The sequence below is a fragment of the Ischnura elegans genome, chromosome 7 (genome assembly GCF_921293095.1).
Source record: "Ischnura elegans chromosome 7, ioIscEleg1.1, whole genome shotgun sequence".
NCBI classification, from domain to species: Eukaryota; Metazoa; Arthropoda; class Insecta; order Odonata; family Coenagrionidae; genus Ischnura; species Ischnura elegans.
In genome coordinates, this window is record NC_060252.1 from 102070881 (window position 1) to 102077572 (window position 6692).

A 6692-nucleotide genomic window follows, 5' to 3' on the forward strand; every position below is an offset into this window, starting at 1 on the left:
CGCCAGGGAAGACTGACCAATGAAAATTATCCTGCCTGACCAATGAGAAAAAGCCTGACTCTAGTGGATGTGTATAAAAGATGTCCAATAATACCTCTCTGTATTTCATTGACCTGAAGAAGCCAGCTGAAATACTGGTGAAACTATAGTCTACAAAAAAGGTAAAATGCATTAAATATCACATAAACCTCTCTGCTGAGTCTTCACCTAACTGTAAAAGCGTACACAAGGAAATCATACAAGTTTTTCATGGAAAATTGATTGATTATTCATTTTACCATCACCCATTCCTGCAAACCTCTCACTGCTATTCAATGGCTACCTCGTTAACAGACCACTTCTCTCCCATCTGCTCCATGGTCACTTACAGCAGGTTTCAAATTACAGTAGATTCCGTTTAATGGGTCCACCGGTTACTTGGGGAAGCCGCTTAATTGGGGCAGATCTTGAAGAACAGAACCCAATAGAGGAATATCCCAGAGTATTCTCTGCTTTATTGGGACAGCATGCCGCTTTATTGGGTCATGGGTCGGCGACATAGACTCTATACTGGCGACGAAATTAAAATTTTTTGTTTTCAGAATACTATTTTTTTTTATTTTTCTCCTTTGATTTACTCTTATTTTTCACAAATGTTCCTATTCTTGCCCTATTTTGAAAGCTCTTGTTGTTATGCTATCCGCAAGATGATATGACTATCCTTTAATAGGACTTAGTAAAAGACATTCATTCAGTGTCGCCCGAGGCTGTGATAAATATTTTGAACTAAATTGTTATAATTCTTAAAAATCATAATAAATTAACTAAACTCGGGGATTTATTAATCAAATTAATAGTTTAATAAACTTATATTGCATTATAAACATTATTTAGTCTTCTTTCTATCATTTCAACGTTTGTTTATGCCCATATACAGGATAGTTCGCCTAATTGGGGCAGCCGCTTAATTGGGGCAAAGTGCACAAGTCCCGATTTGTCCCTATTAACCGGAATCTACTGTATTTGTTTTGGTTGCAGGCCTACTCATGGATTGGATCATAGGACAAAATCCCTGGGACGAGGGCCGGAAGGGTGCCTGGGTTGAAAGGACTGGCCTGATACTGCAGGATTGTTGCAGAGTATCGGGTGTATAGAGGGTATGCATAATTGCACTTTTGTAGCCCACAATCACTTTGGCTTGTATCATTTGGTCATCATCACTGGTAAGCAATCCTCAGCAGTGGCTTAACTATGCGGGGGATGAGGGTATAGACCCCCCCCCCCCCAAAGCCTATGAAAAATAAAAAAAAATATTTAAAACTATTGTCTAGTTTTGACATATAATAACTGCAGCTGCTTAAAGTTAAATGCTAATCACCAAAATGATGTAAAATGTATTTCCAGGCCAGTGGCACCGACTCCATGGGGCCTGAGGGGGCCCGAGCCCCCTAAAAATTGGTTATGGGCGTGAGGAAAAAACATGTCAGGCTTGTCGATTTTCCTGGAGTGTCCAGATATCGAGATTCGAGTTATCAGGGTTCTAATGTTGATCATATGAATCTTCTAAAATTCTTAATAAACTTAAAACTCACTACTTATAAAGTTTCCTGGGACAAGATCCCCGGTATGGGCCCCCCCAATATTTTTTGTAAGTCAGCATCCCTGTTCCAGGCATGTCATTTTTCAAAGATTTTCCCGCCCCCCCCCAGGCCATCTCATTCCCCCTCGGGCCATTTCATCCCTCCACAAAACATATTCCCTAGTTACGCCACTGATCCTGAGGTTGGTTTGATGCTCTACACTCAATTCTGCTATCTGCTAATCTTTTCACTCCTACATGTTTTCCTGTTACGCATCCTTCTTTAGCTGTTCCATATATTTTGCTCTAGGTCTTCCTTTTCCAATCTTGCCATCTTCTTGTCCCTAATCCATTTTATATAAAATCGTTTCTGGCTTAATTTTGTGGAATGATGATATATCCATGATTAAAGCACAAATGGTAATATCCACACTCTTTTATCATCACGACCATGGTTTCAACACTTGGTGTCATTTTAAAGGACCTTGAAAATGACCCCAATTGTCGAAACCATGGTCAGTTAAGTGTTAATAAAATAGTGTGGATATTACCATTTATGCTTTGATCATAGTTAATCCTTATCGATTTTCGTCATCAGGCCAATATGCCTCTGGATATGGCAAATAAGTTGTACTGCTTTCTCATTAAGGTTTTAATGAGGCTTATCTTCTCTACTTCTTCTTAGGGCATCTTCATTAGTACCTTGGTTGTTCCATTTGATCTTCATCATTCTTCTGTAACACCGCATTTAGAAAGCCCCCACCCTCAATTTTTCCGCTGCTGTCATTGTCCAAACCTCACTTCCAAAGAGAAACATACTCCAAATGTAGGTTTTTATAAATTATTTCCTTACTGCCATGTTTAAGTTTCCCAGTGTAAGTAGATCTCTTTTGGTGGAATGCTCACTTTGCTTGGGATATTCTGCTGATAATTTCTTTTTTGCATCTCCTCTCACCAGTTATCCTGCTTCTCAAATAACATAATTCATCCAACTCTACCAGTTTTTGTTTCCCTATTTTAATGTTGGTCTTCACTTCTTCTCGTCTGCTGCATACAAATATCTTGGTTTTCCTTGTATTAATTTTCATCTGATATCTACTCTATCTACCCTAACAAAATTAACAAGAATCTTTTGCAAATCCTTCTCTGTTTCTGCTATAACAGCTACATCATCGGCAAATTTTTATGTTTAATATTAAAAAGTAGTAACTTAAAAAATTTACAACATGCTTGCCACTAAATGAGCGTAATAAAACTCATTTGGACTTTCATTTCATATTCATTGCTTCATCCTTCATCAATTTCTAATATATTTTCAATGCCTGTAATTAAGTTGTGAATTTCAAGACTTAAAAGGCGTGCAAAATCGAACCCATTTCCTTGCTTAGTTTTTGGGCCGGACAGAATAAATATGCTGAAATCAGAGCAAATAGTTTTTTAAATGGTAGAGAGTATAGTCTATAAGGTTTTCAGGCATGAGAAAACCTCAATCACAGGTAGGATTCAGCCTGGACCTTGGTGATTGTTAGAACCAGGGGCGCAGCTAGGAATTAAGGCTGGGGGGGTTTAGGTGCAACTAATACCGGGATGTGTGTGTGGGGGTATAGAATACTCACCAGGATAAGCGGTAGGTGCGAGATTAGTAAATTGCGGAATTATAAGATGAATGGTTCAAAATGGTGAGTTTTACGGCTTTCTGAGGGATATTTTATTAATCCTTACACCCCAGCCAGCACACTCGCCGACGTTTATGTAAACGTCCAAGACAACGAAGCGGCAACAGTTTATCCTTTGACGTTGCGCCGTGGATGATATCAACATGACGGCAACGCGTTGCCGTGAAGTTGCTCAGTTTGGACGGCTGCTTCATATCCTATTTTATGTGAATGCATTCGCTCTAATTAACGATCTGCTAGAAATAAAAGGTTTCACGACTTACGCAATTAACTTTGCATAATGTGTTTTATGGGATAAGTGGTATTTATTCGACTATTTTGTGGATTTATAAATTAATATGTCTCCAAGTCACTCGGTGGCGATGGAAAAAGATTGAGATAATATAATAAGCGTCTCTCAAGGTTGACGATTCTCTGGATATTTATTATCGGCGAAGTGAAATTACTAAAATACCATTGATAATTAAAGGCTGTACCATTACGATTTCCTCCTTCGCATGAAATTTTACGCTCGATCATATCGTCTGCTCACGACAGCGAGGCCATGCGAAACCATCGTGCGCGCAATGCGAAATGCACTTTGGGAAGAACCCGTTATCCGCCGTTGCCGGTAGCCATAGTAACTTTGGTACATAGCTTTGTTGATATGTGAATTCATGCTTTGTGTTCGTCGTGATGCTTTTCTCCTTTTTGAATGGTCGAGGGATGGTTTTCGTTCACCATACCTTTAGTAAATAGATTTTTTCAAGAACTTTAATTTTACTTAAATTGTTCATTTACTTAATCCGTCAAACTTAACGTGGTTTCAGCTTCTCCATTTTCACTTTTCATTTCATTTCACCTTCATACCCGATTATCATGTCCACCCGTCGTACTCTGACCTTATTGTATTCCTAATTTTCACTGACGTGAATTTTCGTTTGTAATTTTCACTAACTTAAGTTTTCGCGAGTGATTTTAACTCTTGTTAAATCGTGTTCTTAGTGAGAAAAAGTGTTCAGTGGTTACAAGTTTTTTTGGCTTTGGCTAGGGCAGTGCAAGTTAGAAGCCTCTTCGAGGGTTCAACCACTGTATTCCGCCAGGATTCGTGAAAGGTAAGTATAGACTCTGTTTACCGTCGTTCATTATGAAATTCATTAACAGTACACTTAAGTTTTCATTACCATTGAGTTAGTTCTGTTGTGTTTCTATAGTATGGATCGATGTATGTCTGGTGGGTGCTCATACTGCGAGTTTGTGGGTGCACGATGGAACGCTTAAGTTTTTCATTCAATGGAGTGCAACGTTCAGTACTGCACGTTGGTGAGAACTCACCCCCTACCAAACACTCTTGAAATATTGAGTTGAGCAGTAAAATTTAGCATAATCGCAGAGATATTTCCTCAATTACTGGAGTGTGCAATCATTTAATGCATCACTATTAACTAGTCTTCATATACAATAATTAACTTTACTTTCAATGGAATTTTATGATCTCATGTTTTTAAGTAACTGAAGAGTGAACGCCTCATAGTCATGATTTTTTTTCCTCTTTTTTTCAGGATGCCTTGGCAAGTGTTAATATTTCTTCCACATAAAAAAATTTACTGGCCTCACAGTGCAGGCTTTTGCATAGTCATGGGTAAAATTGGATGGAGATAAGATTATTGAATATTACCCTAGGCTATAACTGGTCATCAGTGTCACAGGTCATAAAATGGCTCTCGACTCAGTGAGGAATGGGGTATCTTGGGCGTGAAGTTCTGCATGCCTCCATTTGGTGAGTTTGCAACAATATTTGTGAGCATTTGTTTTGATTAAAGGGAGGGTTAACATCTTTGACTTGCAAGGGCAGGGTGCCTTTAAAATGTATTCAAAGGGGTTGTTTCATGGTGTGTGTGTGTGTGAGAGCACTGACTTGGTTGTACATGTTAAACTAGTTCTCTAAGCCAAGTATTAAATATTTTTATTTTAGTTAATTTTGACATTGACTTCATGCTTTGAAATGTGTGGCTAATGGTGGCATTTTATAATAATCATCTTCCAGAGACTGTAGTGGCAGCTGTCGCTATTGAACAGAGATGGCTACTTGTGAAGACGAAGAACAGACATGGAGGCATTTTAGTCACTGAAATCAAAAAATACTGGGAAAGGAAAAGGTAAAAAAGAATTGAAAGTATCCTGATTTAAGTAATTCTTCATCTATGGAGACTGATGATGACAGAATACTGAAACCACCATCACCTGGTAAATGTTTGCATATAAGAATTTGCTTTTTTGAGTGCTTTATCATGGGCAAATGTAAGTGTAAAGCTTATCTATTCTGTTTTCAGTTGCATGAGTGCCTCCTAAGAAGGAAAGGTTGCACTTAAAGATTCCTCAAACAATGTTGGAGTGAAGGAGCCTTAAACTTTTCTATAGAATTGGAGTGTTATTTCTGAAGAATCAGTGAAGTCCAATTGTTAGCACTTGGTGCACCCAATGAGGTCAGAGGTATCGGGGAAGATTTCTCAGGATTTGCACCAGGTAAGGTCCTCCATTTCTCCTTCCAATGTTTCCGCAAGCAACTCCCCAATCGTCTCCAGGGATTCTGGAATCCAAGGTTGGATTCCTAAATCGTTTGGTTCTTGAATCCCTGAAGACGATGGGTAAGTTGCTTGTCGAAACGTTTGAATGAGATCTGGAGGACCTTATCCAGTGCAAATCATGAGAAATCTTCACTGCTATTGTTTGCTGGGAAAGAACCTGAAAGAGGAGTATTTGGTTGGTATTTCATTTACATTGTCAACTGTTTGACTTCATACCCTCCTAAGTGTTAATATGCTCATGGTACTTTGTATAGATTATCACTTTGAGTCTTAAACTTAAGTTATGGTACCATCATCACCTCCTTGTTGATATTTAATTTTATGATAACTCTGGGATGTACTTAGAAATTAAAAATGCTGTGCCACTATGTTCAATGGTTCTCAGCAATTACCATAGATAATTAATTATCTGGTCATCTCATTTTTCAGATTTTATTTCATGAAGGAAAGATCTTCGAACATCATGTTTAAGAGCAGTCAGATCAATCAAATGAGGACTGGGCTTAACAAAAGTCAAAAACAAGTGTTCTACCCTAACATAGAATGAGTTAGCTGTGTCTTTCTGTTTGAAGGGACACTCAGAAAACAAGAAGTGCATTTTAGCTCCATTATAAATGTCTCATTTGGTAAGTATTTTTTAATCATTGGTGCTTTCGATTTACTCTTCCCTTATCTTGGAATACAGTTGAATGAAAAGAGCTTTTCAGCATATGTTCATATTTCATATTCAGCATAATATCTAATCCAATTATGATTACCTTGCAGGGAGTGTAAAAGCCAAAATAAGCCTGATTTGATACTATCAGTGTGAAAAGAAGCATCAGGGAATGATCCCAGGCCTCAAAATACAGAGCAGAGAAAGGGAATAAGAAACGAGAAAGTGTTCTGAAA

General features: G+C 38.2%; 1 long non-coding RNA gene across 4 annotated transcripts; it reads left to right on the plus strand.

Moving 5' to 3' along the window:
* Window positions 1–3520: 3520 nt before the first annotated feature.
* Window positions 3521–6692, plus strand: LOC124162603. Of its 4 annotated transcripts, none has more exons than XR_006865627.1 (7): window positions 3521–4328; window positions 4409–4536; window positions 4776–4993; window positions 5261–5460; window positions 5547–5976; window positions 6231–6427; window positions 6567–6692. It is a non-coding gene; the product is annotated as an uncharacterized LOC124162603 (long non-coding RNA). The 4 variants fall into 4 exon arrangements; XR_006865626.1 differs by having other exon boundaries at window positions 3522–4328; window positions 4428–4536; XR_006865625.1 differs by lacking the exon at window positions 4409–4536 and having other exon boundaries at window positions 3523–4328.